Source organism: Panthera tigris, chromosome C2, assembly GCF_018350195.1.
Source record: "Panthera tigris isolate Pti1 chromosome C2, P.tigris_Pti1_mat1.1, whole genome shotgun sequence".
NCBI classification, from domain to species: domain Eukaryota; kingdom Metazoa; phylum Chordata; class Mammalia; order Carnivora; family Felidae; genus Panthera; species Panthera tigris.
In genome coordinates, this window is record NC_056668.1 from 27788165 (window position 1) to 27799009 (window position 10845).

Sequence of the window (10845 nt, forward strand, 5' to 3'; positions counted from 1 at the left end):
AATTCTCAGAATTTGCAAATCTAAATTCCCCGAAAGCTCAAATCTATGTGAGTTACCGCTTGCCCAGGACTCATCTGGTTTGTTGCCTGCTATTCTTCTCTTTGCTCTTTTCGTGTAGGGGCTTTGGGGAGATAAGCATATGTGCTCAATATGTCACATTTAGTTTAAAGTTTGCTTTATGTTTCTTTCTAACTGTTGGCCCTTTGGCCAAAGTATTTTCCCTTTCCCTCATTTTACTCTTCCCAGTCTCCAGTTATCCCACAGCAGTGGCTGTGGCTGAATACTGGTCTGCACAGTAGGACTGCCTGCATGGCAGGGCTGGTTGTCAAGATGACAAGGAATGAGGGAGAAGCTGACAAAGGTGGCCTGAGCTCAGCAACATCAATCCGTGCTCAGAAAGGCTGTAGATATGGACCACACTGGGAGGATACTGGGCTGGGCAGTGGATAGGAGGGAGCTGGTCAACAACAGTGACTGCAGGCTGGGGATTGCTCCAGCCTTCCCGGACAGGAAAAGGTGAGAGATTATCTGGCCCTGGTCAGGGAAACTTCTCAAACACTCTAAGCAAATCCAGAGGTGGTCCAGAGCCCCGGTTTCACCACCAGGGGACATGCAGTCAAGACATGTAAAAAAACAAAAACAAAAACAAAAAAAAAAACAAAAAGCAAGAATGATCTCCAGAGTCTGTCTGCTGCATTCATGTCACAGCTCCATGGTCTGCTAGTTGTAGAGCACCTGGAAAACTTGCTAAACTCTCTGAGCTTCAGTTTTTTCAACTGTGAGACGGGATCATTAGCCATACCTTCCTCCCAGGGTTGTGGCAAGGATTAAATCTGTTAATATACATAAAAGGCTTAAAATAGTTTCAGTACTTAGCAATGATTCAATAGAAAAAAAAAATGGAGGGGTGGGGCTAGTCTAGTAATGTTTCATGTCTGACACATTAACAGGTACTCAACAAGTCTTTTTTGACTAAAGAAGTGAAATAAATATATCTAGAGATAATCCTATGGAGCCATCTTTGGCTTTAAATTTTATTGTCATTTTCAGTGCTTGGCAACAGAACTTTCAAGCAATTATTTTCATGGGTGCTTTTAGTTGGAATAATTAGCCACATAGCACTGCAATTGAAGAGACGTATACTTTCAAGTCTCTTCCAATAGCACCACCAGATAGACAAATCATGACTGATTAACCAAGAGCTATGCTTTGTTTGGTCCAGTAACAACTCTGCCCCAGGCATGTCAGCATAGTCTTCCAGGACTCTGACTGATCAGCAAGGAACCAAATGGCTGGTAATTTCTAATTTATAAACACTGCTTGACGTAGGCAGTTGGGCACTCTGCCACGCTGCTATGGCCTGAAATGGCCTGACCACTTTTCAGTGCACTAAAAGCAATTTCAAGTGGCTTAATAACCCTTTACCCACCCCTCCACTGGGGTCCACAAACACCGTTGGATGGAGAGCCTTCTAGTGGCCTCAGGACAAAGGGTTCAGGTTACAGCTTCATGGGGTTTCCAGCTGAACAATGAGTATAGTGTGAAGGCCCCATCTGTCAAAGTAATCAAAGTATAAAGAGGGAAATAATACAATTAAACCTTTAAGATGTGTACATTTATCTTTGGTTTTTCAAAACTGATCTCCATTTGGCAAGACTTCCTTTGGCAAAGAAGTCAGAAATTGGCATTCTTTAATACAAATGGAGATCTTGCCTAAAATGAGTCTCTGGGTACAAAGATGAAAATAAAGAGAAGCAACTAGTACTTTTGGGGGGAGAAAAAGAATCCCGCTTATAAACTAAGTGTTCCAACAAGACAGATAGCTAACTAGCTTAAATTAAACACAGGGTTTTTTTTTTTTTTATTGTTAAAAAGATAAAACATTTCCTTTTGCTGATAGCATGAGTAGGCTATACATGGGGAAAGGAAAGAATGGAGCTAATTCTTGATGGCAAAAGAAATCTGTTCTCTCTGGCTGCTGGCACCCCCCCCCCAAGGGGCACCACCACTGGAATCCACGTTCCCCCAGAAGCCAGAAGTACCACTCTATTCTCAGGGGCTGACTTTCAACCCACTTGGCAGCTACAGTCACCTTCTGGACCCCTGCTGTCTGAGTTTGGTGGGATGCTCCCTTACCTGTCAGATGCTTTCTCTCTGGTCACCCCAAAGTCATTTCTCACTTTTGGTCATTATCCATCTATGTAACAGCTACACACAAGTTCCCTTTCAGCCCACATCAAGACCTGAGCCCAGGTGGCCACACTCAGATGAGCCATGCTTGGACTCTGTCAGGGTCTCATGTATGGCTACACGATACGGGTTGTGATTTCTCCACACCTGGTTTTCAGTGCATTGGCAGAAATCGTTACCCCTCATGTAGGAGAACTTAATCTCCTCTTTCATCTTCTCCATTCCCTTAGGCCAAGCCAAAGAAGATATACCATCAAGGTACTATGGCCTCTTCTTGTTTCTCTGGCAAATAAATTATTGGGTATTCGGGGCACCTACAACCTTGTCTGGGTGTGGAAGGGCATTGAATGAAAGGCAGACACCCAGACATCCCTTAGCCACTCTGAATGCCATTAGACTGGTGTCCTTCCTTTTGCAAAGTATGTTTGATCAAGGGCTCATGATCATTTGTCTAGACAAGATCCTGATCTGTTTAATGAATCTAGTCTTACAAGAATCTCAGGTCCAAGCAAGGGCACAACCCCAAGCCCAACACTAAAAAAAAAAAAAAAAAAAAAAATGTGTGTTCAAGAATTCAAATGGAGTTTTTGGGTCATGTTTTGTCTGGCCAATATGGTGGCATGATGCTGACATGATATTGGTGGAACATCCCTAAAGCTGATTAGAGATATGCAGTCACCTGTAGGGTACACTATTAATTACCATTGGCTTGTTTTCCATTTTTTAATATTTTTTGTAGAAACAACCTCCTTGGGAAAGTAAAAGGTTTGCCCAGTCCTAGTCACATCTGTTATGTTTCCAGTATTTAAAATTTGGGTTAACCCTTACTGAAGTCTTAGTTTATTTGACCCTACATAGAGAGATACTAAGGCTTCTGGTTTTGAAGGAGGTAGGAAATTCCTTCCCAGCATTACTGTCTTGAGGAAACAACATTGGTCAAAGTCGATCATCTAACCATGGAACAAAACTTTCAATGATCAACTCCTCCTTTGGCCACCTAGACTGCCACCTCTTAGAAGAGTTACAGCAGACCTAGAAACTCAGGTTTCAAGGGATCAGGTCAATCAGGAATTTCATTTCTCCATCAGGTAGATTAGAAGCAGCCAACCAGGAAAATAGCATGTCTATTAAGGTGGACTGTCCAGGATAATAAGTTGCTACAATTCCAGAAATTTTCTGTCTTTACAGCTTTCAGCCATAACTGAATGAAATGACTCAGTAAAAGCAACTGATTATTGTGCTCAGTCCCCACCAGCCCCAGCCCTTTAAGAGAAACATTCACTCACTCATAGTTCAGAGATCATAGAATCCAACTATGAGCATCAGACTCATCTCAGATATTTGCCCATCACCCTCAGGCTTTCCTACTGGAACCACTATTCTCAGCTCTTTAATCTTCTGGTACTTTTGATTCTTAAAACCTGGCTTTAAAGCCTCTTGCTATTTTAACACTGCACTGGAACGTCTTTAATGTTTTTTAACCTCAAGCTCCTGCTAAACTCTTGGGATCTCAGCAAGAAGGTTTCTTTAAAGTTTTGGCTTCACGGGGCACCAACTTTCACTCTCATCCTGCCATTATGGACAGGTCAGCTCTCTTAAGCCCCTTCTTTCTTACTAGTGAAGAATGATTATACATTACTTAAAACTTAGTAACATAAAATATCTTAATTTAATTTTTTTTTACTTTTTGGTCTCACTGAATCCCCCTTCTCCCTGCCTAAGCACACAGTATGCTAAGCCAACCTCACTTCATTTTTTGAAACTTCATTTGGATGTGCTATTACAGTCTCGTCTGTGTACATCCTCATGCTATTGAGCCATGTATGAGCCATGTATGAGCCATGTCCTCATGCTATTGAGCCTGAATTAAGTAACCCATTAATGCACACAAACGCACTCACAGAAAAAATATCGTTCTGTCTTGCATCCTTAATTCCTTTTTACAACTGTATTGTCTTTGCCATATCTTGATGATATGACTTTTAGGAACCATCCCCCCCCCCCAGGTTTGGTTGGTTAAGTCACTTCTTCCCATTTCTATCATTTTCTCCCAAATGACTCCTAGCCAACTTTACAAAGCACGGAATCCTGGGAACTACCACTGAAAATTCAGTGTTTGCTCTATAGGACAGAACCCAGGACAGCTAAGGCAAAAACTACAGGAAAGGCAATGGCATGTTAACACAAGGAAAATCTAGCCATGTAGGGTATCTCGCAATGCAAGTGGACGTTGCAGAAGTAATGAACTCAACACCAACGAACATATTTAAGTGGAGGTTGAATGACATGATAAAAGATTCTTTAGAAAGAGATATACTAGAGAGCACCAAAGAGTCTTTCTACACCTAATATTATATAAGAACGATATATTTAAATATTTAAGTGTAACTGGACATTAAATTCAGTTTTAACATTGGTCTTAGGTGCCAAAGCTGAGAGTAAGCATACCAAAGTGAGGGGAGAGGGCAGAGCACCTGCAAAGGACATGCTAAGGGAATGACACTGGTTCTGTCAGCAGATGGAACCAGCATGGCCAGCCAGGAAAAGAGAAATGAATAAGAGATAATCAGAGTGGTCTGCTCCCACCTTCTCAAGCTAAGTCTGAGCTCTGAGTGGAGAGCTTGATTTGTGTCCCTGGAGGTGGAGGGAAGCATAGGGATAAGGAAAGGGCTCAGACACAAACTTGAGAAATTTAAACAAGATTAACTGAGGCTGCATATCGTGAGGCAGAATGAGGTGGAACAGGAGAGTCCCAGGAGGGAGCTGCACTTGCCCCAACAGGCTCGGTTTTCCCATGGGACAAATGAAGCTGGCCTGGAACCATTCTGAAAACATCTCCGTCCAAAAGGACTGCCTAAATAAAGAGCAATAGGACTTTAATAAAGAGAATTTGGGGGCACCTGGGTGGCTCAGTCAGTTGAGCGTCCAACTTCTGATTTTGACTCAGGTCATGATCTCATGGTTCTTGGGTTCGAGTCCCATGTCAGGCTCTGCAATGACAGAGCAGAACTTGCTTGTGATTCTCTCTCCCTTTCTCTCTGCCCCTCCCCCCACTGTGCATTCTCTCCCCCCCCCCCCCCCGCAAATAAATAAACGTTACAAAAAAAGGAGAGAGAGAATCTGTGTGTGAAGAAGTGTTAGGGTTCCAGGGACTAAGAGAGCGACTGGGAAGCTGACAGAAGAGGACGAAGCATCCAAAAATCCAATAATACTCAACGATAAACACACACCTTATATGTGGATATCCTTTGTGTGTTTTGACAATGAATGGAATAGATTGCCTGGAAAGGTGAGGAGTTTGGGAAAATATCATTAGAGCATTATTAGGACCACACTTTGATGGGTCCTGACTGCCAGCCTACATTCTACAGAACAAACTAATAAGTGAAATTCAGTAGAGTTGCTGAACTGAAAAAGGTCATGCTTTTAGATAATATTCTTCTTTGAGGTCAACTTATTTCCCTTTTATGGACCAGTTTTCCCAGACCTGAACTGATTTCTGTTGAGGTCTGCTCTTTCATATTCTTTCCTGTGTCCTTGTACTTAGCTTTCTCCCTTCCAAATTTTTTTGTTTGTTCATATGCAATGAAGTCATATTTAATCTTGTCTTCAGTGTCCTATGCTAGTGCTACTTTGCCTGCTAAAATCATACCTACTTCCTACTACTATGATCAGTTTTATCAGAGATTCTTTGTTCCACCTCTCATCCACCAAACCCAGACTTTCTGTCTGATATCCGCACTCTCTTAAAACTGCATCTCATTCTATCATCAAATCATTTCATCCGAGCCTTTGCAAACTCAGCTCGAAACTCAGTTCTTCTATGATGTCTATAATTCTTCTGCAGAATCATAGACATTCTCCCCCACCGCCCCCCCCCCCAAATTCCAATTTAAGGTTATTGAAAATTAAAACCATTCTAAAAAAATTCACTGTGATCTACCTCACTCCCAAACGCCATTTTATCCTTATCTCAGCCTGGGCTCTTTGAAATAGGGCCATGTTTTGAAGATGTACAGTATACCTGAGCAAACGTCATCCTATTTAAAATTGTTAATGATAACAGTAAGTAATTAGGTAAATGCTTTTGGCAACTTTCTAGCTCTGAAAGAGTTTCTTAATAACAACTAGTGATGCTATTAATAGATAATCATGAAAAGGGTGAGCAACTTCTATACCTGTAAAACTTTATTTTTCAGTACACATTACTGTGGTCTCTTGAGACTACTTTGCATGTTTTCATTTGTTTATTTGACGCTACAGTTCTGGAATTGCTCTTGCGAGATACGTACAAAGAAAGTGTCTCTGGTCTCTGAAGTCTTTCCTGATTCATCAAAGTTTATTAGAGAAGAGACTATATTGGCAAAGATCCATAAAATTTTGCTGCATTTGCTTGATTTTTTTGTTAAAATAACTCACATTTGAAATAAAAGCTCATATTTTATACAGTACTATTTTTACCTAATAAAACCACGTAAATGTATTTTTAAAATAAGCATATAGAGACGAATTTCATTTTTGCTTCTTAGTTTTAATGGTTGAGGGTATATATATGTGTGTGTGTGTGTGTGTGTGTGTGTGTGTGGATGTACATGTATGTATGCATTTTAATAGTTCCTTTCAGTTTATTCAACACATCCCATTTTTTGTTTGTTTGTTTGTTTAACTTTAAAAACTAATCACCCTTTTCTTGCTTCATGTTAAAAAGTTCAGATAAAATTCAAAAGCCAGAAATTGCACCTGATACTTGAAAGCTGCTATTCCTGACAACACTTCATCTTTTTTCATGCCCGTATTGGCTTTTCTCCCAGCCCATCCATTTCTTAATGTAAGTGTTATAAATTGCTCTAAAGTGCCATAAAGCATAATAAACATAAATCAATATTTCTTGGTTAAAAACTTAGAAATGCTGATCCAGCCCAGGTTGTTATAGATGTCCTGAACCCATCATGTCCCTTGGTTATTTTGTCTTACCAGAAACCATTTCTGAGCTCAAGAATGCCTCTCTTTTTGTTTTTCTCTCTGCCTTAGTCACCCGGACACTTGCAGTGACACATCAGAACGGATTGTTGGGAAGATATCATCCGGCAGTCTTAGAAAAGCCCCATTCTTTTTCTTTTTAACCTCTGGTCTTGGCAACTTTGGAAGAACGGAGTGACATTCTCAGACAAAGTTAGACCACAGGCCCGGAATATGTCAAACTCGTCTGAGGCAAATTCCAGTTTGTCGTGGGAAAAAAAAAAAGTTCATTTTCTTCTAAGACTCAGTGAATTAAGCAAAAGCCCACTTCTTCCGTTCTGGCTTGCAAATGTGGCATCTGATCTAAATGGAACACCTGCAGGCAGCTTAATGACAAAACCGACCCATTTGAATTTCTGCTATCTTTGGAATTTTTAAATATGATCATATGCTGCACCCTTGGATATAAAACCACATCCCTCTCCTGGAAATGACAGCTTGCCCCCACAGCCAACTGATGCTGTTTATGTGGCATTGTTGTTATTTATTCTCATCTCAAAGGGAATGATTGAATGGCTCTGTGGTTTCTCCCAAGAAATTGTGGAGCTATGTAGTATGAAATCTGCAAGCTCAGGTGATGGTCTTTCTTGAGGAGATTTTCACAGGCAGCTTGTTGGAAATTGCATGAAAATGTTGGTAGGACATTAGACAAAGTGGTTTTATTAGGTTTCTTGACTCACAGCCCACTTTTCATACTAATTGTGGTCCAGTGAACACAGAGGGCAGACTGTCTTCTCCCCCAACCCCCCATCCCCCCAGCCAAAAGCAACCCTCTGCCCACCCACCCCCAGGAGATCTGAAAGCAGATTTTGCCCTAGGAAGAGGTAACTGTCTAGATTGTGTACCATGCGGTTGAGGGTAGGAGAATTAGAGGGACTCCATTTCCCTATCTCCCTCCTACTTGCTCCAGTCTCAAAAGCTGCCATTAGCCATTCATTCCTTTGGTTTCTGGAAACTTTTGGATCAATAGAAAAAATATGAATTACCTTTAATAAATGAAAAGATGTCAAACTGTACTCATAGTAAGGATAATATAAATTAAAAACATACTCAGATACCATTTTCTTTTTACCAAAAAGATTTACAAAAACAAAATGTAACACTTTTCTTGGTGAATCTTTGGAAAAATAAGAATCCTCATAGCATGGTTGATAGGTATAATCCTGGTGAAGGAGAATCAGGAAAAGCTATCAAACTTACAAATGCAGTCACCTTTTGACTCCAGCAGCCCCAAGCTTAGCAACTGATCTTACAGTAAAAACTGCACACATGAATGAAACATATATACAATTACACATTGAAAAACAATAAATATCAAAATATCAAAACAATTTAACTTCCTTCACTGGGGGACTGGTTAAATTGATCACGATATATTTACAGAATGGAATATTATACAGCAGTACATGAGAATAGTGCACCTCTTTATAGACTGATATGGGAATATCTGTAGGATGTGTCTTTAAATGGAGAAATAAAGACATAGAACAATGCATATATGTTAATTTATGTATACATAAGGGGGGAATAAAGATTAATTTTTATTCTTTCTGGATATATGCATAAAGGTATACTGAAAACATACTCAAGAAACAAATACCAGTGGTTACCTGTGGAAAGTGGTAAAGGGAACACATTGGATTGGATAAGGAAGAGGAGTAAGAATTCTGTTTATTGATTTTGTTTTTGGACCACATGAATGTGTAACCTCTTACAATTTTTGTTTTTAATTAGAGGTCGTATGTTTATGCACTTAAGTATTGAGTTTGTAAAGCATTTTTTATTGTGGTAAAATATAGATAATATAAAATTTTCAATTTTCACTACTTTTAAGTGTAAAATTCAGGAGTATTAATTACATTCACAATGTTGTGCAACCCTCAGTACTATCAATTTCCAAAACCATTTCATCACCCCAAACAGAAATTCTGTAGCCATTATACGGTAACTTTCTGTTCTTTCTCCCATTCTCTAGTTACCTCAAATTTACTTTCTGTCGCTATGAATTGCCCTATTCTGGAAATTTCTTATCGGAGGAATCACACAATACCTGTTCCTTTGTGTCCAGTTTATTTCACTTAGCATGTCTCCAACGTTTATCCACGTATCAGAACTTTATTTCTTTCATATGCCTGAATGATATTCCATTCGATGCATGTAACATATTTTATTTATTCATTCATCCATTGAATGACACTAAGGTTGTTTCCACCTCATAGTTTTTGTGCATAATGCTGCTAGGAACACTAGCGAACAAGTATCTGTGTGAATCTCTGTTTTCAATCATTTTGACTGGATACCTAGAAGTGGCATTGCTAGGTCATATGGGAACCCTATGTTTAACCTTTCAAGGGATTGCTAAACTATTTCCCTAATGGTTCACTCTCTTACATTCCCAGCAGTAATGTCCAAATGTTTCAATTTTTCCACATCCTCACCAACACTTGTTATTTTCCCCTGGTTTTGATTGTAGCCATGGTAGTAGCTGTGAAGTTATATCTCAATGGGATTTTTAAATTTTAAATTAAAGAGAAAATTGTTTCATAAATGTTTTCTATTAACATATAATAGCTGTGAAAATCACCGCCTCAATCCTGTTATTAAATCTAAAAGTTGGTTGACAGCTTGCAAGACCTCTAGTTTTGGGGGGACAGGGACTGGGCAGGCCTATCTTCTGAGTGTATGTAAAAGCCACTCATGATTATGGTTATGTCTATTGAATGTCTACCAGATGCTAACTGCTTTATGTCATTATTCTTCTCCCACAGTTCTGTGAGATAAATATTTTTATTCCCTCTTAATAGAGAAGAAAACTGAGGGCCTTTTAGGATAAAAGGCCAAAGTCAGACCTTTAGTAAATGGCATTGCCAGAATTTGAACCAGTATCTGCTTGACCTCGGGTCCTATGCATTTTTCACTATAACAAAGCTTTAGAGAGATAAAGGCCACCAGAAGGGGACAGAAAGCCATTGGGTAACATTTTACCTACTACAATTTTGTACACGTTGACTTTGTCACTGTAACTTTTTCTTTACCAAAATTTGTTCCATTCAGCCCAAACCTTTTCTTTTATTTTTGATTTGATACTATGGCATCTGCTCTAACTCACACCATTTTCTCTGAAATGTTAGACTCATAAGATACTTTGCCAAAGAACACAGGCCTTCTTGTCGGCTTGGCACCTGAGGTTCTCTCATTTCTCTGGGACCTGTGAATGTCCCAGGCCTCAGTTTCAAGTCTACCTGCATCCAAATGGTAGGTTTCTCCAAAGAAAGGAGTGTGGTATAATGTGGAAGAGATAGGAGGCCAAACTCCAAGCTAATCTGAACTGGGGCCTGGCAGAGGGAGACAGGAGCGCATACCCAATGGCCAGAACATTCCATCCGTGATCTGATAGGTGGAATGGGTGAGCAACCCTCTGATGGATGTCATGTCTTGCTCTGGGCATTGGGCCCTCATCTGTGAATAACTACTGCCAAATGCTGCTTGGGAGTGGCCTACGTCACCCAAGAGAGTGTACTGCAGAGCTAACCAGTCATTTCTTCACCAGGTCCACGTGTGGGCGGTGCTTTTAGCAAGGCCATTAGTACACAGAGAAATGTCAAACCCCGGGAAAATCTTGCCAACTGTGCTAAG